The following is a 22,529-nucleotide window of genomic DNA, read 5'->3' as shown; positions in this document are numbered from 1 at the left end:
ATAAATTCTAAGGACAACTGTACTACACAGACAAAATGAAATTTTATTCTACAGTGTTTCTAGGTAGCAAATGTTTCTATGCTGTGTGCTAATAAGTACGTATTTTCATTACATTTTTAAAGGACTTGGTTGGATCATATTAATAAGAGAAATAAGAGATTTATACTAAATGTGAATCTTTGTACATATATTTTTTCTACTAACCTCTCCCTTCAGAGAATCTCTCTCTCTCTTCCCGATGCACACGCGCGCGCACACACACACACACACACGTGCACACACACACGTGCACACACACACACACACACACACCTTTTTACATTAGGCAAGTATTTGAAATCTAACCTTCAGTTTCTTTAATTTTGAGTATTAAAAACATATTGATTGTAGCTAGTGATAATATTTCTTTTTTAATGTTAAAATTTCTAATCTTACCCTTGATACACTGATGGGGCAACATATATAAATGAAATGCAATAATATAGACTATGAATACTAATGCATGCACCAGAGACCCTGGCCCATGATAGATCTATAATAATGTTTCTCTTTATCTTGCTGTGTTTTTTATTGGTGATTGTCAATACGTTGACTCCTATTTTCCTAAAGGTAAATAGTGATCTATACTTTACTTATTCCTGTTTGCAATGCACTGTATACTTTATTTAGAAAACTTTTTTCTTCTCTTCCAGTTAATAAATTTAAGCTGGGCCTACTAAATCCTCTAAGGGACAGATAAGAATCCAAAAAAGAAGGGTCTATATTTAATATGAGCTTGGAAGAACTACTGTAGATTAATCAGGTATTGCACCATTGGAAGAGGGATGTTACTGGTAGGGAATGCTAAATGCAGATGCACAGAAAGGACAGAGAGATGGGGTGGTGGAGTCTTATCTAGAGAGAGAAAGAGAGGGAGAGATGAAGGGAAGAAAAGGAAAAAGAGAATCTGAAGAAACTTCAAGTAGTTAAATATGGTCTGAGCATAGCACTCAATGGGGGAACTGGCAAGAAAAAACATACTAGATAGGAAACCAGGGCTCAACTAGCAGATGGTCTTCTATGCCAGGTAAAGATATTCATTGGGTTTTGTGGGACATGCCATCAAAGACTTTGATGAGAAGTTACAGAGTGAGATTTCATTTTAAAAGATGATTCTGATGGAACATAAAGAATGGTTTATATTAGTAAAACTTGAAGTAGGGAGACCTGGCTGAAATCTGTGGCTGCATTCGAACTGAGGTAGATTAGGGAGGTCAATGTACATGAGGAGAGGAGGATAATTTAAATGTATTAAGGCAGTAGAACTATGGGTGTACAGGGAAAGGGATAAAAGGGTGACTTTCTTGTTTCTTGTCTGGGTGATTCAGTGGATTCAGGTGCAAACACTGAAATAGGAAGTGACAGAGTAGAAGATTTGAATGTTTCTCTCTGGTGTGTGTGTGTGTCGGGGGTGGTTTTCTGTGTGTTTGGGAAGACATTATGCATTCCGTTATAAATCATTGAGCTTGAGATACCGGAGACGTCTAACTGGAATTGCATAGTAGGAGTTAGGAATATGCCTAATTAGGAATATGCAACTGGATTTTAGGAAAGATATCTGAATTTCAGGTTTTAAAAACAGAGTTACCATCAGTAGTTGGAGCCACTGGGGACTGGTAAAATCATCCATCTATCCATTCGCTAACTATGAATGCAACACATATAAAAAGGACATATTGCATGCCTGTTGTGGTAAATAATAAGTGAAGTCAGTGAATAATAAGTTATCGATGGTTTTGGAGTGAGTATTTGCAGAGAAAGAAAAAGTGTAACTGAGCATTTATGGGGTATTTATTATGAACCAGAAAAGTCAAAATGATTGCTTTTTTTCATCTTCAAAATAATCTTATGCGGTAGGTACTACTCTCATTTTACAGAAAAAGAAATAGAGGAAGTGAATAGTTGAAAAAATTAGCTAACATTACACATCTAATAAGTCTCCAGATCTTATTGTACTTTGAATGTTGTTCGAATTTTCTTATTAGAATATTTCCTTAACAGAATTTTTTACAGGAGAGAAAATTAAGACAGATGATACCAATATATCAAAAGACATACAGTATTGTGAGAAAAGACATATTACAGGTAGCTATAAAAACTGCTATGATTAAATTTGGGAATAACATGAAAGAGATTCTGGAGAGAATAATTTGAAATATGGATTATCTATCTCAGGAGCCTTTCCTGTGGCACCAGGGACCTTCAAGAATCACTTTATTCTGGGTAGACATTCTGTCATGTTCAAAGTTAGATGGAAATTAAAGCAATAATAGCAAAAACAAGTAACTTAAGTCAAAATGCATGTTGTTGAAAAATTTCATTACTGTAAAACACATCAGGGTGTATTTTTCCACAGGATATGTGGAACGATTTTTGTTACCCAACATGGAATCATTATTGATCGTTTGATTGGAAGTCACTGGCCCTGTTGTTGATGTTGTTATTGTTGTTTTAATTATTGAAGTATACTTGACATACAATGTTAAATTAATATAACAAGGTGATTAGACAGTTCATCACTTAATGCTCACCATAATAAGTGTTCTCATTATTCGCCACCATACAATGTTACTACACTATTACTGACTATATTCTCTGTGCTGTACATTTTATCTCTATGACTTATTTATCTTATACCTGGAAGTTTGTACCTCTTAATACCCTTTCCCCAACCCACCTCCTCTCTGGCAACCACCAGTTCTCTATATTTGAGAGCCTACTTGTTTTTCAGTTATTTTGTTTGTTCATTTGTTTTTCTTTAGATTCCACATATAAGTGAAATTATATGGTATTTGTCCTTCTCTGACATATTACACTTAGCATAACATCCTCTAGGTCCATCCATATTGTCACAAATGGCAAGGTTTCATTTACTTTTATCTCTGAGTAATATTTTATTATGTAGACATGCACACACATAAACACACCATATCTTCTTTATTCATTCACCTATTGATGGAATTATGTTGGTTCCATATCTTGGTGATTGTAAATAATGGTGCAACAAACAGCATATATCTTTTTGAATTAGACACATAGATCAATAAAATAGACACATAGATCAACAGAATAGACACATAGATCAACAGAATAGAGAATTTTCATTTTCTTTGTGTAAATACTCAGTAGTGTGATTACTGGATCATATGAGAGTTCTATTTTCATTTTTTGAGGAACGCCCATACTGTTTTGCACAGTGACTGCACCAATTTACATTCCTGCCAGCAGTGCACAAGGGTTCCCCTTTCACCACATCCTATCCAGTACTTGTTATTTCTTGTCCTTTTGATTTTAGCCATTCTGACAGGTGTGAGGTGATATCTCATTGTAATTTTGACTTGCATTCTCCTAATGATTAGTGATATTGAGCATTTTTGTTGTTGGCCATCTGTATGTCTTGTTTTGAAAAAGTTTACTCAGGTTCTCTGCCCATTTTTACTCTGATTATTATTATTTTTGGGTGGTGTTGGGTTCTATAAGTTCTTTGTATATTTTGGATATTAATCTTTTATTGGATATATCATTTGTACATATATTCTCCCAATCAATAGGTTGCCTTTTTGTTTTATTGATGGTGACTTTGCTGTGCAAAAGCTTTTTATTTTGATACCATTCCAATAGTTTATTTTTTGTTTTTGTTCCCCTTGCCTGAGGAGAAAAATCTATAAATATGTTGCTAAGGCTGGTGTCCAAGAGATTACTGCCTGTTTTGTTTTGCTTTTTAGGAGTTTTGTGGTTTGAGGTTTCACATTTAGGTCTCTCAATCCATTTTGAGCTTTTGTGTATTGTGTAAAAAAGTGGTGCAGTTTCAGTCTTTTGCATGTAGCTATTCAGTTTTCTCAACAGCATTTATTGAAAAGACTGTATTTTTCTCATTGGATATTCTTGCCTCTTTTATCATAGATTAATTAACCGTATAAGCATGGATTTATTTCTGGGGTCTCTATACTATTGATCTGTGTGTCTGTTTACTTGGGGTTTTTTGGTGTTTGTTTGTATTTTGGGCAGTGCCATACTCTTTTGATTTCCACAGCTTTGTAGTATATCTTGAAATCTGGGATTGTGATACCTCCAATTTTGTTCTTTCTTAAGATTGCTTTGGCTATTTGATGTCCTTTGTGGTATCATACAAATTTGAGGATTATTTGTTGTAGGTCTGTGAAAAATACTATTACTCATTTGATAGGGTTTGCATTGAATCTGGAGATTGCTTATTAATTCTTCCAATCCATGAGCATGGTACCTCTTTCCATTTATTTGTATCATCTTCTTTTTTTTAATTTTTATTTATTTATTTATTTATTTATTTATTTATTTGAGCAAGAGAGAGAGAGAGAGAGAGGGAGAGAGAGAGAGAGAGCGAGCACACAAGCAGGGGGAATGGCAAAGAGAGAGGGAGACACAGAATCCAAAGCATGCTCCAGGCTCTGAGCTGTCAGCACAGAGTCCAGTGCAGGGCTCAAACCCACAAACCATGAGATCATGACCTGAGCCTAAGTTGGACACTTAACTGACTGGGCCCCCTCCCCAGGTGCCCCAATTGTTTGTATCATCATCAAAATTTCTTTTTTCATCAATGTCTTAGAGTTTTCAGAGTACAAGTCTTTCATCTCCTTGATTAATTTTATTCCTGGGCATTTTATTATTTTTGGTGCAATTGTAAATAGAATTGTTTTCTTAATTTCTCTTCCTGCTGCTTCATTATTAATATATAGAAACACAACAGATTTCTGTACATAAATTTTATATCTTGTAGTTTACTCAATTTATTAGTTCTAATAGTTTTATCAGTGGAATCTTGAGGGTTTTCTATATACAATATCATGTCATCTGCAAATAGTGACAGTTTTACTTCTTACTGATTTGGATGCCTTTTATCTAATTGTTAATTTATTCTAATCCCAGTGATATGTTGAATGAAAGTGGTAAGCGTGGACATTTTTTCTTGGTCCTGACCTCAGGGAAAAGCTCTCACTTTTTCCCTATTAAGGATGAGTTTAGCTGTGGGTTTTTCATATATGGCCTTTATTATGTTGAGGTGTGTTCCCTCTAAGCCCACTTTGTTGGAAGTCTTTATCATGAACAAATGTTATATTTTTCAATATTTTTTTTGCATCTATTGATGATTTTTACTTTTCCTCTTACTATATATATGTATCATATTGATTTAAAATAATTTTTTATTATGTAAGAATAATGCCTTCTACTTTCATAGTATATTTATATTTTCAATGTTTCCAGAACTTTTAAAATATATAAAAGACTATGACCTTTGTATACTTGTATATTTTAAATAACTTACCAATCATCAAAAATAAACAACAGATTTACAAGCACTGAATATGGATTACCTTATTAATCTAATAATTTGTTTTATTAATACCTTGGTATACACATTTCACAAAAGTGCAACTCTGTTGGATAATTTCCTAGAACTTGGAACAGTGGGATAAAATTTATTCATCTTTTAGATTTAATATACATTTCTAAATATTTCTGTATAGAGGTTGGAACATTTAACTTTACAAACATTGCATGGATGTGTTTACCTATACTCATGTTGGATCTCTGTGTTAACAACGTTTAGTCTTTAGTAGTCTGCTAAGTGTAAAAGTATTTAAGTATAATTTTAACTTTCATTTCTCTCATGATAAAAGGTCAGCAACCTTTCATAGGTTTAACAATCACTGGTATTTGCCCATTTTTCTATTGTTTTTAAAAATTTGTTCTATTAATATGTTAAAGAAATAGTATTTGCTATATGAGTTGTAAATGTATACCAGGTTTGGCTGTATTTTTTTTTAAATTATTTTTTTCAACGTTTATTTATTTTTGGGACAGAGAGAGACAAAGCATGAACGGGGGAGGGGCAGAGAGAGAGGGAGACACAGAATCGGAAACAGGCTCCAGGCTCTGAGCCATCAGCCCATAGCCTCACGCGGGGCTCGAACTCACGTTCCGCAAGATTGTGACCTGGCTGAAGTCGGACGCTTAACCGACTGTGCCACCCAGGCGCCCCACCAGGTTTGGCTGTATTAATTGTGATTCTTTTTTCCTTATAATTATTTTTTTAGTTTTTAAATTTATTTTAAAAATTTATGGTCATTCTAGTTGTTTTCAAAATAAAAATGAAACATCTCCATGACAATGTTATTATTTTTAAAATTATTCCATATTTTTCTAATACTTTAATGTCTCATTTTGTAGAATTAAATTCTGTATCTATTTCTTTTAATTACTATATTTAAAATTAATTTTAATAACTTATTAGGTCTAGTGCATAATAATTCTGTCATCTTTTCTAGAAATATTTATAGAATTTATTTGTTGATTATATCTTGTTTATTTAACTATATGAACCTTATTTTGTTTTGTTTTTTTGAAAGAAAACTTTTTATTACCTTTATGTACAGAAAATCCAGTAGCATACACTGAGCCCAGTTTGGTGGCCAGGTCTTTAGCTGTTGTCTTTTCCAACTTGGCAATGTGAGCCACCGACTTTGGACCCAGGTCATTGCCTCCCCAGTGACAGCAGATGTCATCATATCTGTCCTTGTAATTGGTCCTGATTGCTTCTACCAGCTAGCCAGAGCTCCTTTGTCTTCTGAGTTAAATACTGTAAAGGTGACTGTGGTATAGGTCTTCTTGGGGACTAGGTGCCCCACCTGGCCTTGTCCTTGATAATGTAGTAGGGAATCCCTATCTTTCAATTTAGGGCAGGCAGGAAGACAACCAGTTTGGGATCCACATCGTGTGCAGTCCCTACCAGTTGAACCTCCTTGTTTTCCACCAAGGTGGTAACAGTATTAACTGCAGCTCAAAGGACAGGTGCCTTCTTAGTAGGGACATCCCCTTTGCTGGCAGCTTTCTTCTCAGCCCAGGTCCAACAGTCTCTGCTTCTCTTGCTTTGTCTCTGGTCTGTATTTGTGAGCCAGCTTAAGTAGTTGAGTAGCTGTTTGGTGGTCCAAGATCTGGGTGACCTGATTAAACATGGAAGACACTCGTAGACAGTTTTTAGACCTTTGTCGCTGCAGCCAGATGTAGTGGATCATTTGACAAAGTGGGTAAGGTCCCTTTTAGGCTGAAGATAGTCTCCACTGCCAAAATTCTTGCACCTTTTCTCAAATAGGGGATTGACCACCTTCTTGGCCTCCTGCTTCTTGACAACACCAGGAACCAAGGCCACCTTCTTCCCTTTAGTCTTCTTTGTTTTGGGCATCTTGGATGGCTAGAGGAGAGAGAAAGCAACCATATGAACTTCATAAATAGCTTTTTCCCACTTTAAGAAACATTTTATCATTTTCCTGTTAGTATATTGTAAATTTTCTAAGTCTTTGTTATTTGTATATTGGAAGGATTTTCCCTTTACTAGGTTAACCTTGTGCCTGCTTATTTATTGAATTCTCTTCTTATTTATAATACTTTTTAGTTGAGTCTCTTGGGTTGTCTAGATATAAAATAAAACTGAAAATAATTATAATTTTACAGATTTATATCTAGTGTTATGCCTATTATTTTGTTCCCTTTTTAAATTGCATTAGTTTTTAGCCCCAGAAAAATGTTAAGTATCAGTAGTAATAATAGACATCTTTCATCTTTAATTTGAATGTTTCCATTGTACTTTTGTGAGTATAGTCCTCATATTAAGTTTTAATATCTTTCTTTACACGTTTTTCCTTTGAAAAGTAAACTTTTCAAAAGATCTTTATAATTTCTTAGTTATCTATTTGTCACTCTGAACTTAAAATCTTCAATCAAATCCACTTGGGGATCTTTATTGGAGTTGCATTAAGTATGTTTATTAATTTTTAATACCTTTTACTTTGTGACAGTGATACATTGTTTTTCTTCCTATGATTATTTTTCCATTTATTCGGGGATTATGTAAAGCTATTCATTGAAACTGTGGTGTGTGTGTGTGTGTGTGTGTGTGTGTGTGTGTGTGGCTTGCTTTGTTTTTATCTCTTCTTTTTTATAGTTGAGGTACCATTTTGTATGAGACATTTTTATTTTCATTTACACTCTAATTAAGTTAATATGTAGGAAAAGGATAGACTTTGTAAATTTATCATATTTTTGTGCATCTTACTGAATCATCTGTTAATTCAAGCATCTTTTCATAGTTGCATGTAAACATTTTTATGTCTTCTTTTTCAATATAGATACTTTTAGGCATTTACTGAAGTAATTAGAAATAATAAAGCATTGTTATTTTTGTAGTGATAACAGGTATCCTTAATTCCGGATTTTAATAGAAGCAGATTTTATTCATCACTATATAATGTTGGTTATTGTATTTTCTTAAAGCATCTGTATTATGTTTAGATAATTTGCTTGTAGTCCTGTTTTGCTTCATACTTTTTTTCTGTCAGATAGCTGCTGTGTATGTGCAATGAATGAAACAAGTAACAATTTCTTGCCTTATGAACTTTATATTCCAAAAAGAGAGGATGCAGGTAATGATAATGATAGTGATAATAAAATAACAACCACAAAACAATTACAGCAGCAGCAGCAGCAGCAGCAAGAAAACTAATTATGTAATGTAATATATACATATATATGATAATATACATGTATATGAAACATGTAATAATTTTTGTTTGAAGGAGTATTGTGGGTTTAAGTAAGTCCCTCAATGACAAAGTGATCTCTTTGTTAATAACTTAAGGAAAAGAAGGAGCTAGTAATGCAGCTATGAAGAACAGTCAAGACAGAAGAGTAAATGCTAAGGTTATGAAAATAGAAGAAACTTGGCATGTTTAAGGAATAGCATGAGAGAACATTATGGCTAGAGCCGAGTCAGTGAGGGAGAGAAAGAATGAAATCAGAAACATAAATTTGGGGAACAGATTATGTATAGTCTGAATGGAATGACATCAAGAGAGGTTGAATGAGAGGAGAGAAATTGTTGACAAAAATTCAAATAGCTATTTTGTGGAGTTCTGCCATAATAGGGAAGAAAAAGAAAGAGAAAAATGGTAGCTGGGAAAAAAATGGAGTAAAGAGAAATTATTTTTTTTAAGGTGAAGAAATTGTGGTACATGTATACATCATTGGGGAAGATCCTGTGAAGGCTGATAATGTGGTGATAAAGTCACCTTGGAAGTCTTGCTGGAGCAATGTCTATGAGCAGACCAGAAGCTAGGGGTTCTAGTGCACAATGGAAGAGTTGTACTCTACCAGTGATAGGTAGTTGAAGCACGATATCACAAGAAAAGTTTACAGACACTGGTAGGTGAGTAGATCTGGTGGTGGTGGAAATCTACTTCGTATTGCATACGAAGCTGGGACCAAGTATAGGAAAGTGAAGCCATAGCTGTTTGAGACAGAGGAGTATCAAAAATAAATCTAAGATAGTATATCTCAAATTATCTGCGGTGAAGGACCAGATTCTTTTTGTTTCTTTTGATTCCTAATATGTGGTGGGATACATTTGAAATTGTAACAAAAATTATTCAAAAAGTTAAAATGTAAACAGTCATAAAATATAAATCCAATTTAAAAAATATTCATCAGACGTAAAATGAGTATGTCAAATTATAACTGAACCAATGTAAGTTCACTTCTTGGTAAGTCAGACACTGCACTAGGTTGATTTGTCACACAAAACTTTATTTTCAGCAAATAAAGAAATCACAGGAGTGGTTTCCAAAGCTGACTCATCAAGCAAGGGAATCCTTTTGTTGAGGGGTGGGATGAATATTTAGATAGAGAAGCCTTGTCATCATATATACAGGCAGGCATATAGTCACACATGTACCCAAAGGAAGCATGTCTATACATACGTTGTATGTTATGTAAATGAAGCTGGTGCGACTCTTTGGGTAGAGATTTTAGTATTATAAAGAGATAAAGGTGGCCATTCGAGAGGTCACTCCATGGTCCATCTCCACAGGTTGCATTCACAAGTTGAGCTTAAACTGTACTGGGTGGTCTGGGAGGTCTGGGCAGCCTGGAGGTCTTATCAGGGCAGTTGCTTTCACTGGAGGGATGGTTTCACTTTCCACCTGCCTGAGTTAAGAGATAGGCTAGAAATAGCTTAAGGAAAAATGTGGCACAAAGTGAGTATAAGCAGGTGGGGAGTAAAGATCAGGTCTTGGGGTCTAGCTGATGAGCAAATTGGTATAAAATATCGCAAATGCTTTCTTTAAACTCCACTACATATCTTGCAAGTTGGTAGCAAACATTTCAGACTGTCTGTAGGCCAGGGACCATGTTTTAAATAGCACTATCCAAAAGAGTAAGAGAGAGAGTAAACTAGAGAAATACAGTATAATTTCTGTGATTACTGAGATTATGATCATAAATGTAAAATGAGACTATTAGGAAGGAAAAAAAAAATATTTTCCTTCTACCCTTCCAGGTTTTTGCCTGGGGCTCTATGACAAAAGACAGGTTAAGAAGAGCAAAAGGGAAGTTTATTAACCTGTGTATCTTATATCCATGTGAGAGAAACTCAGGGTTGAGTAACTGAGGGTTGGTTAAAATTTGAGTTTATAATAACATTTTAGCAATATAACAATACATTTTTATACAAGAGATAAGACAAAGGAAAAATACTTTGAGTCTTGGAGGTAGCATGTTGTGGGAAGGCAAATGTATGGAAGATAAGGGCTAGTTAGTAAAGTTTGTTATGTAGAATCCTCTGGTGTTGTCTCTCAAGCTGATAAAGGCCTAAAGTCTCCTGTAATAAAATTTTATGCTTCTTGGTAGAGAAGAGTAGACAGGGGAGGGAAGACACCTTTGCAAACTTATCTCCTGGTTTTAGGTAAATAGAGGGAAGTCAAAGAACTTTCCTTGTATCTACTTCTTAATAGCCTCCAGGTCAAAATAATCCTATGCCAAAGTGGCATATTTTGGAATGACACATTTTGCTAGCTTATACTATTTAGCTTGATTTTGGTATTTTTTTTTCTTCCAACCATATTTACTTATTGCATAACTGAAGCACAAACAGAGATATGGAAGTTGAGGGTATATTCAATGGGGTAAATAAATGATTGGGCATAGGATTTAAACTGGTTATCAAAGGAAGTAAGGGTATAGGGGAAGTAAGGACAGGACAATTGAAAATGGATTAGTGTGGGGATTCTGGATGGTTCAGTCAGTTACATGTCCAACTTTGGCTCAGGTCTGTGAGTTCGAGCCCTGCATCGGGCTCTGTGCTAACAACTTGGAGCCTGGAGACTGCTTTAGATTTTATCTCCTTCTCTCTCTGTTCCTCCCCCAACTTGCTCTCGTGCTCTCTCTTTCTCTCTCTCTCAAAAATAAATAAGCATTTAAAAAATTAAAAAGAAAATGGATTAATGATCTCAAGGGTTGAAGGCTTGTAGAGGTGAAGTACTAAATTAACTAAGCTGAAAGAATGGAAGATCGTGTTCATAAAATGGGATACTGGAAATTAAAATTGTAGAGAGATTACATATTTTAGTAATGACAAGTTCAGACTATAATCATGAGAGAGGCTGATTGAGATATGGGGGAGAAAGTGATCATTTGAGGAGAAAAGGTCAAAGATCCAAGGCACTAGTGTATTGGAAAAATTATCTTCATATGTACTGAAATCATTGGAGAACTGGTAGGGAAAGAATAAGAAATCTCAAGGACATTCCTGACCTGAGTCAGGAAAGAACTGCAACAAGGATAATGGATAACTTAATCAGAGGACAGATCAAAGGGCGTGTACCTTTTAGGGATGGAGAAGGGAAAATTATCTGGAAATTGCAGATTGCAGAAATTAAAAATTGCCAGACTCAAATAGTAAGGGGGAAAAGAAGGGTGTGGATAGAAAACAGTTATCAATTGAAAAAGCTCAGGGGAGCCAATGTCCTCAAGGGAGAATCAGGTTTCAGGAAGAATAAAATGCTGAAAGAAATGTTAGGAGGTTAAAAACACAGAGAATATTATTGATGACAGACCAATATTGCAGTTTAAAAACTCAGTAGAGACTTTTCCTGGGTTCAAATAGGGGACAGAAAAATGGTATGGGCAGAATATTATGGGCTGAGAGCCTAGGTTTGTGAAATTTGAGTTTCTTGCAGATACTCGACCTAAACAGTAATAAAGTGCATAGTGAACAGGTCTATATATGCATCAGTATTAAATCAGCTCCACTTTTCTGTTTTCCCTCCACCCACATGGAATGAGGTGCTCTTATTTGGTGGTTATATCCTATCTGCTAGCTACAATATCAGTGAGGGACACAATACCCCTGGGTTGTTACATTGCAGCCAGTTCATAGTTAGAACTTATCAGGAAAGATAGCATGTGCCTCCATTGTTCAAGGACAAATCAGTGGAGGAAGTAAATAGATATGTTAAAGGGTCATTCTGGCTGCAGGCTAAATGAATATCCACAAAATAGAAGACAACAAGAATAAAAGAATGACTAGCAATAGAAGCCATGAGCTTTGAAGTGCAGTTCCTTTCTTCTGTGTTTTTCCATCTTAGAATATCTCAACATTCTAGAATAACCTGCCCATGCATAGGTTTACCTTTCCTTGTCAAAGGAAAATGCACTATGTACACACACTGCTGTAACTGTGCCTATGTCCTATCCTTATTACATAACATTTTCAAGGAAGAGGAAGGAGAGAAATAAGGCATGACTCTTGTAAGCTCTGGACAGGTGCTTCTAGCATCCTGCTAGTATGAAGGAGTCAGCACAGAAAATTTGTTTATAACACAATTGTTCGGGTATTTTCATTCCTGTTCTTAACTTTAAGGTAATTCTTTCCATTTTCTCCCAAAAGATTGTTGTCCTGGGCATTCATATGTTTTCCATGATTTCTCATTCTCTAGCTACTTTGATTTAAACTGTATTCCTTCACCATTATTTAATTCCTTAGAAACATCATTTCCCCTTTTCCTTTCCATGTCCTTAATTTTTTTATTTACTCAAGCACCTAGTTGGTGATTGTGACAAATATATATTTGATTTTCTGGCTCACTAGACTTACAACCTAGAAAAGGGAAACTGAAAAATTAGTGATCCAGAAAACAGATATTGCTTATTTTGTGACCTTACTGTGTGTATGTATACAATCCATCGCTCCCACCTTTCTGAAGATATGTATAGCAATAAAAATAGAAACAACATGGGTCCTTTCCTTACATATTAAATTCACAAAGCTGTTTTTAAATATCCTGCAAAATATGTAAAAGTATGGGTCAATATAAGCTTGAATGGGATCATTTTGTGCCTTTTAATTTGTTCTTTCAAGGTGTCTGTTTCTGTCTTTTTCATTTGTCCCTTCACTTCTTCAGTCATATAATAGGGTTTCTTGATCCCAGTCTAAACAATATAAAAAAGAAGAAAAATAGGGAGGCTGGGGACATTCTCTAAGCTACAATGGGACCGAAATAGGTGAGTCATATCACAAAGTAAGGTTTTAGTGCAATGAAAAGGATGACCTTGGAACTATAAAACTGGGTATAAAACTAAGAGGAAACTGCACTATCATAGAACATCTACATAAAGATAAACTAACAGGGCTAGATACCTCAAAGGATAGAGAAGTACTATATTCTGTCTTACATTTGTTTGAGTTTCATAAAAGCCTTCTTTCCTACATTTGGTGGGTAATATATCATTTTGGCATCTACAAGTCACAAAATACACAAGAAAGCTGAATGAGATAGTGTGGTGCTTCCCAGTTAACTGTTAGACTGTGTAGAATTGTCCTGGAATTTCATATACCTAAAGGGAGAGAAGGAAGAGAAACTTCCAGCTATTATAATTTTCTCAGGGAGGGAGAAGAAGTAAGCAAAAGTGACATTTTGTAAGTCGTATTAGTGACCTCAGGAATCAAATTTACATAAATAATAATGAATACATATTCCTAAATTTGGTGAGATTACCAAGCTGTATTTTGTTTCACTGACCTTTCTTGGCTCTTTCTTTGCCACCACTTCTATTTATGCTTTCATATTTTAGGAACATTTTGTTTTGTTTCTAAATAGACTTAAAATGGAAAAATAAAGAAATGTGCTTTATTTTCTGTTTCTCTGTCCTTCTGTCCCTCTGTTCCTTTGTCCCTCCTTCCCTCTCCCTTTTCATTTTCTCTCCTCCAGTTATTTTCTGTTGGAAAAAATAAATAAATAAAACAGGTACAATTGTCTTAAGATTCTGAAAAAAGCTAAGAATTTATTCCATTACTTTTAGAATAATCCCAACTGAGACATGCCACATCAAGTTTGCCAGATCATTAGGAAATATGTCTATATCTTATTCAAACTTTTTCTCTTCCATTATTTCAAATAGTAAAATGTAGGGAACCAGGGCAGGCTACCCCCAAATGTGCCATTTTGGCATAAAGACTATTTCAAGTTAAAAGTAAGGAAAACCCAGCAGATGCAGGAAAGGCTCTTTCTCTGCCTTCCCCATAACGATGTAAATTTACCTTGGTAAGGAGATCCTGATACAGTAAGAGAAGTATTAACAAAGGACCCTTTTACTGAAGGAATTCATCTTAGAATTCCTTAATAGAACATAAGGACATAATAGAACAATCTTGTTTTTTCAAATATCTCTTTCCCTCTTCTTGTTAATAAGCTTTCTCCCCTGTATTATCTTCAGGCCCCCACCCATTTCCTTAGCTCATATAAGCTTCATGTTGCCTCATTGGCTTTGGAATTTCATGTCTTGTGAATTCCCCAACATGCCCCCCCCACACACACACACCTCCCCAACTCCCTGTGCATACGACTATTAAATTTGATTTTCTCCTGTTAATCTATCTCCTGTCAATTTGATTCTTAGTCCAACTAGAGGGACCATGGGACAGAGGAAGATCTTTTTCCTTGGCAAAAGCATTTAAGAAGGGACTAAAGAGAAAAAAGCAGTTTAAGTGAAGCTAGAAAATTATGAGGAAAAGCAGTTAAAGTGCCTATCTCCAAAATATGTAACAATTAAAATTATGCAAGTAAACTATTGGTTTGCTGTCACAGACTATGAGTCTGGAGTTGTCTCTTGTCCAGGAAGAGAGTGGATGCAGAATTGAATATGAGACAGGCTAAGGTCCGGGAGGAGACAAGAGCACTGAACAGAACTTTCATCTCCATGTTTATTAAGTTCTCAAGATCTTACACATGTGGTGAATGTGAAGAAAACAAGATCTTACACACGTGGTGAACGTGAAGAAAACAATCATTGTGTGTAAGCAAAAGCTCTGGGGGGCAGAGTTTCTGATCAAGGTATATTGGCACCAGATGGAAAGTAATTTCCTGCAGGTGATATAACAAGTTACTCGTGATTCCATTACCATATCTCGCTACTTGACCTCAGGCGCTTTCAACCCATGGTGGAGTCTTTCTGCCCTAAGCTTTTTTTCTAACCCTTATGTAAGTAGAACCTATTTCCCCACAGTTCTCCCTTTTTCGTTTTTCTTCATCTTAAGTTTACATATGAGGACTGTGATGACAAGCTTCCGATCCTTTTTCTGCTGTCGGGTAGTTTGGTGGGTGATTTTGTAAAAGACATAAAAAGAGGCACAGTAGAAGTATTCCACTTCCCAGAGTTATCCAGAATTTGAGATGGGCATTAGCCAAGAGAGAGAGAGTTAAAGTCTTTCCAAAAGGACCAGGAGTCGACCCATTTATTTCTTAGTTCTTCGGAGTATTGTAGTTGTTGGTGTAATGTTACATCTAACATTTCTATCACAGGGCAGCTTAGAATGGAGGATTTGACCATAAATTGATTAAGTACATGTTCAATTTGATAGTGTAGTGAAGACTAATTCCAGCAATGGTAGCAGAGGCTATAATGCTTACCACAGCTAGGATCCCCATGATTAAGAAGCCTATGATTTAACTTTGCCTGGTTAATGAATACCAGTGATGGAGATCATGGTCATCAGATGCAAATCAGGGGTATATGCAATACCACTGTGTTCTAAGAGGATGCCGCCTAGTTAGGCATTTAAGGCTTCCCCATATACCAGAGGCAAGGACTTGCATTTGTCGAGTGGCTTCAGGATGTGGAGTCCGTGAAGAGGCTTCCTCCATCTTGGAAAATGGGAGCGGTGGTCGCTCATTCAGAGTCATTCTCCGGAAGTCCTGGTTGATTGGAAGCTATTCTGAGGGTCTCCACCATGCCGTGTTATAGCTTCACCAACCAAGAGGAAATCCTCAGAGGTCTGGAATCTGAAAGAACACACGTATCCTCGACCCCAGGTGAGAATTTTGAACCAGCACGATAGGGTGATAGGTTTTATCTAATTTAGAAGAAGGTAGCTCAGATGCTGTTAGTCCTTGAGGGTCAAAATTTGAAAACTTAAGAGTGATTATAGCACAATTGAGGAGAAGTTAAGGTTGTAACGTAGACAGCTATGGATAAACCTCCCATCTTTGTTTTTTTTTTTTAACATATTTTTAATTTTGTGTGCTTCGTTCTACAATTTCTTGGCTTTGTGGGTTATAAGGAAATTTAATTTTATCTGCCATTTCCTTCTGCCTTTGTTTCCCACATCATTTCCCCCCTGAACGATTTTGACCCTTAAAATCTTTAAGGTTGCTGAAGGTGGGTAGTCTTCTCTTCTGTAACTTCTTCCTGCTGAATAGGGGTGTAAAGATGTCCCTACTTATGGGTCAACGTTGCTTTGCTGGGGTAGATATAGGGGAGTCATGAAAGGGGACAGTTCAGGGGAAACAGAGCCTCCTTGAATAGAAAGGATCATCTCTGTCTACTGAAAATTATAGCTGTGAAGAAATATTCCAACAAGAGTCAAAACTATGACAAAAAGACTCATGAATGAACATGATTAAAAGATCTAATGCAATTGACAAGGAAATTCAGTTATGTCTGTGGCACATAACACTTCAATAATCAAAATATCAAGTGATGACCTCATACTAAAAAATATTAAAGCTAGGAATTGCATATAATCTCTAGAATGGTTACAACATTTACTCAAATGTAACCAAAGGCTTATTTGTTTGTGCTTCCAGAGTAACTTAACATACCAAAGAAACCTAATTGGTCAAAGAGATTTCATTTAAAATTTAACTATTGGGAAATTTGTTTACTAAAGTCTTTGAAAGCTATCCTAACAATTACCCATGAAAAGTTTGAGACAAAGTTAACTATTACTTTAAGTCATAACGTGAGCTTGTTTGACCTTTGATAAACAGGTCTATTTCAAACCAACAAACTTATGTTTGGGTCCACCTAAACCAATTTGTCCCCCATGGTTAATTTTTACCTGGAACACTGGTGGAGAAATCTGAAGTGGGTGGTCTTTACTCCTTGACATCTTGGAGACAATGTTTAAGGGTTGGGAGAAGGTTTTTATAGCTAATAATATAGCTCAAAGTTCTGAATGTTGAGTAGAGCCAAATCCAGCATATATGTTCCCAGTTTTTCCAGTTTTCCAAAGGCAAGAATCCTTGTAAGTTTCCCCCAAAGCATCTGTAAATACTTTAAGGGCATTCTTAATAGGTTGTAGCATCAGGGTAAGGATGTCAGAGGAAAAATTTTGTTCCTTTAAAAGGTTAGATTTTTCCCAATGACAAAAGGGGGAGCCAGTGTTCTCTGGATGTTGGGGTGCCAAAGGGACTAGCTGACAATAAGGAGGCTTAGGTTCCTTGGAAAAATTTTTTTATTTACTTTGGGTGGGTCTATATCTTCATAAACATAATCAGAACTCAGGGGGAGAGTAGTCCTATGAAATACAAACCATGTAAGAATGACCTCCAGCAGAACATTGGTGACTTCCATACGGTGTTCCTTTAGTGTTTTACCTGTTCATTTCCAAATATCCAGATCAAAGTTTCCTTGCTCGGGAAACCAAGGGCAGTATTGCTGGATAATCATTAATAATTTAAGGAGTGCTATATGAATGTATTGTTTCTGTTCTAGGGATAGGGAATCTCCCATAGTGATTCTCTCAAAAATTCTATGGCAGCAAATCCTAACATAGTTTTACTTTTCTCTTACCTTGTCAGTAGAGACTGTAATCCGGTGCACTTTTTCTGTTTTAAAGCTCTAGTTGTTCCCCAGTGTTCTGTATTCCTTGAGTTACGTCGGCTTCTTGGCCACGTCGGCTTCTTGGCCACGTCGGCTTCTTGGCCACGTCGGCTTCTTGGCCACGTCGGCTTCTTGGCCACGTCGGCTTCTTGGCCACGTCGGCTTCCCTTTTGATGCAGACTATGAGTCTGGAGTCCTCTCTTGCCCAACAGGAGATCAGATACAGAAGAAAAGAAAAAAAAACTCTGACTTCAGGTCATGATCTCAAAGTTCATGGGCTCGAGCACTGCATCTGGCTCTGTGCTAACAGCTCAGAGTCTGGAGCCTGCTTTGGATTCTGTGCCTCCATCTTTCTCTGCCCCTCCTCCACTCATGCTCTGTCTCTCTCAAAAATAAATAAGCATTAAAAAAACATTTTAACAAGGAACCTATCCACTGACACTTGCTTTTGCCTCCTTTTGAGTATTTTGCAGAAATATGACATTGTATTGACAATCACTTGCAATTCCAAAGCAAGAAAGAGAGAATAACATTTGGCTCAGTTGTGATAATGTGACATTCCACATCACCTACTCATATTGCAAGATATTGCTTGTTTGTTAAGTTAAAATTTATTAGAAATGTTTGCTCATCTTGTGGAAACTCACAGAACAAGTTACTCGCAATCCATTCTTTTACTGTATTTACTTTCTTTGTATTATTAATCATAAGTCAAGTGATCCTTTCCGAGACAGAGTTTAGATGGGATGATGTTGTAAATCCTTCAAATATGGTCTACCATGGTAACTCTGAAATATCCAATTTACAATAGGATTTTAGATGCTCTTAACCAAGGCATAGTTTAACACTCATGGATTATTGCTTTTCAATTGGAAAAGAAATTTGTTAAGCTTTACCCTTCACTTTTCCATTTCACAGATGAAGAAACTGAGGTTTCTTAACCTCTTAGACAAGGTTTAATACCTTGCCAATATCTCATAGCTGATAAACACATTTTTGGATTTGATTCCAAACCAACTCTCTTTTAAGGGCTGTGCTCTCTAAAATATATAAATTGCTTAACTCAGAAGTAACCCTTAAAAAGTCCCAATAAAGCAATTAACATTATGTTTTCCTCTTTGTCAAAAGCTATTTGGTCAAAATTCCAGTGTATAATCATGGTAGACTCTATAATGTGAAGTTAATTGAGGGGCATCTTAATTAATATCTGGTGTTTTCCGACTATAACTACTTGTTCTGAAGCCCTGTCAGGATTCTCAAAGCTTAGCCTAGACTAATGAAGCAAAATGAGTAAAGTAAAATAAAACAATTATTCTGTCTGAAGAAGGAGTTGCCTTGGTTTCACATTTTCTTCATTTCAGATCCAAAAGCAAAATGATGAGCCTACTATAGAATCATAAAATTATAAAACTTTAGAGTTAAAAGTAAAAATACTAGATAGATAATATCTAGATAATATGACAATTTATGCCAGTTTTATTTCATAACCTAATTTATACCAGATAGCTACAGAGTTTAGAAAATATGCCAGAAAATATTTATTATTTGATATAATCAAATCAAATATTGCCCTTTGTGTAGGTTTAAAATGGTCAAATATCATCAATTTCATGTTTCAATCTAAATATGATACCCATTTTAGAGATGAGTGAATCCAGCATTAAAGAAAAAGATCTATTTGACCCTTCAATTCACTTTCAAAAGGAATAGACCAAAAGTCACATCCCCAAAGCCTTTTCCATTAGATTCTCAATAGAGAATAATGAAGCAAAATCTACTTGTTTCATTGAGGGTTTGATTACATTATAAGAAGCCAGTATTTGGTTGATTTCTTTAAAAATTTAAATACTAGTATCCACTGGTCTACAGTGGGTTAAATGCTTGTTTTTTCTAGAATGTCTATTACTCTATGGAGAGCTGTAATAAGTGAAAAGGACCAGTATTGCAGAATACTTCTAAGAAATTGAGTATTTTCTCCCTGTTTTTGTTGTTTTAAATAAGTAACCATTCCCCCTTTCTAAGTCATAAAGAGTAATTTTTGGTGATCATTTTCCATAACATAAAGTTATGATTATTATGGGTCTTCAGCTGATAGATATCCATTTGCTTATTGAAAGTGATATGTAAGACCCTCCTTAGGCCAGGACTATACTGTATACATCTCAGTAAGTCCTGCTCTGTAAGCACAGTTCTTTGCAGATAGTAGACACCTAATGGCTTTCTGGTTCTAAATTGCATTGGAAGAAATAATGAAAGGTCTCGGGTTTAAAATTGACGGGTGTTCTCGGTCTTTAATATCTTAACAGAATATGCATAAATTACTTTTTGATTTATTGCTTTAGATTTCTCTAGGACAGTGTACTTTTCCTTTGCAATTAAAGTACTTTGATTCAGTAATCTTAAAACTATGATAGAGTATATTCATGGAGATGGCCTACTTGACTCAGGTCTTTGGGAAGAGGATACAATAATCTAATCTCCCAAGTGTCAGTGTGAAGCTATACTCTGCAATCTCCCTTTATAAAGAGAATATGTGTGCCATCTTATTTTTAATTGTAAACTCCTAGAATATCAAGTGTTTTGAAAGATTACACATAGAGACCTCTAAATAAAATGTATAGAAAGACTCTGTAGGGGAAAGTTTGTCAATTTGGAAAAGCCCTTGGGCCTCTGTTTGTTTGTTTGTTTGTTTGTTTGTTTTTAATCTTTTTCAATTTAGAGGGCCTGGTTTCTGTTTCAGAACAAATGAATGAAAGAACTTTCATTTAATTTTAACAGTTCACAAATGTGTTACCTGGTTTTGACAAGGGCGTCTGTAATATCTCAAAACTATGTTAAAGATAGAGCATTTAGCAACCCAGGAAGACAATGACTGTAAAACACAAAATTAACTCATCAAGTTACTGTAATTTTCTTTCCCTTTGTCTCCAGCTGATTAGTACAAATTAACCGCCTGAGCAGTTAGCGTGCAATATGGAAATCTTTGATATCTGCTGAGAAGGCAGGCTTTTTTTTTTTCCTGCTTTCAACTACATCTATGTAAAATTCCAGAACTCCCTATAGACATTGCTCTATTGTGATCATTAATATTTTTTGAACTTTAAGGGCATGTTTATATGTTTGTTTTTAGAATTTCTTACCTTAATTTATTAAAACATTTATAATCTTTATAAATGCCTAGATAGGAATTCCAAAGAGAAAAAAGAGAGAAGAGGAAAAAAAAAAAACTGAGATACCTAGGTATCTCATCTCTTCATGGAGATAATAAATATCTCACTGGATTGTTGTGAGAATGAAAATTCAATGACGTATGTTTTAAAAATTTAGAACATAGTCTAATCCATACTTTACATTTAGTGTGCATTGTAAAATTATTTTTATTAAACACAGAATTTGATCAGTGAAATATGCTACTTATTTCAATCTCTTCACTCTCAGGAAAAGAGATATTTAGGTAATTTATATTGATTGCATTCAATATAGTCTGAGAGAGAGCTTAACAAATGTGAATTGCTATACAAAGAAAAGTGAACTCTTGACTAGCTATTGAAAAAGAATGACGAGTTATGTTAAAAAGAGGTTAAAAAGGGCATCAGTCATGGAAAGGAAACAAGTCATATACTTGGTCAGTAGTCAACTGATTTTTGGGAGAATGTATCTGGAAGAATGTATATATAACCATATAGTTATGTGGTAGTGGGATATGATTGTCAGAACTACCTAAAAGTAAACATCAGGAGCTTTTTACCCCCTTTGTCTATCAAATAGTTGGCAGCTATTTCAAGGAGAAAAACATTTAATATAAATTGTTCATTCAGTATATTTGAATTCTTAAATCCTTATATTTTATTTCTGAATGCATTAAAATATTCCCATTTATAGAACAGTTTCTCTACATAGTAATTAATGCATTCTTTTAACAGAAAGTTTTTTATTTTACTTTTTTATGTTTATTTATTTTGAGAGAGAACATGAGCAGGGGATGTGCAGAAAGAGAAGGAGAGAGACAATCCTTAGCAGGCTTCATGCTGTCAGTGCAAAGCCCAACGTGGACTCAAACTCACAAACAGTGAATTCATGACCTAAGCTGAAATCAAGAATTGGCTGCTTAACTGCCTGAGCCACCCAGGCACCCCATTTAGTAGAAAGTTTTGATCAAGGATCACCAAGTTCTAGATTTTTGTGTTGGGAGTTAAGCACCGAACAAGGATAGCCTAGTTTCTGTACTCAAGGAACTTAATGCAGAGAGGAAGGAATACCCAAGCATGAATTTTATGAATGACAAATTCAAGAAAAGTCTGAACTTATTTTTATGATTCAAACCAAAATATTATTTTTACTTTAAAATGTAGTGACAGCCAAGTTCTGATTTAGAAACAAATAATATATCACAAGAACATGTTCCCATGCCAGGAACTGACCCATTGGCTCAGTGTTTCTCATCCTTCTCTGATGTGATGTAGGGAACTTGATTAAAAATGGTACTATCTTGGTACTGTTCAAGCTTATTGGCTTAATACCTT

At 35.3% G+C, this 22,529-nt stretch overlaps 1 protein-coding gene and 1 pseudogene across 4 annotated transcripts in view; one reads left to right on the top strand and one right to left on the bottom strand.

Annotated features, from left to right (window-relative positions):
• The window catches only part of LRP1B (LDL receptor related protein 1B), a 1,910,230-nt gene that overhangs the window by 1,007,325 nt on the left and 880,376 nt on the right, over positions 1 to 22,529 (top strand). The window lies entirely within an intron of this gene.
• LOC123598874 lies at positions 6,319 to 18,206 on the bottom strand (annotated as a pseudogene).

Source organism: Leopardus geoffroyi, chromosome C1, assembly GCF_018350155.1.
Source record: "Leopardus geoffroyi isolate Oge1 chromosome C1, O.geoffroyi_Oge1_pat1.0, whole genome shotgun sequence".
NCBI lineage: Eukaryota > Metazoa > Chordata > Mammalia > Carnivora > Felidae > Leopardus > Leopardus geoffroyi.
Note: the sequence above shows the minus strand (reverse complement) of the source record. Positions and strands in the feature narration are given on the sequence as shown.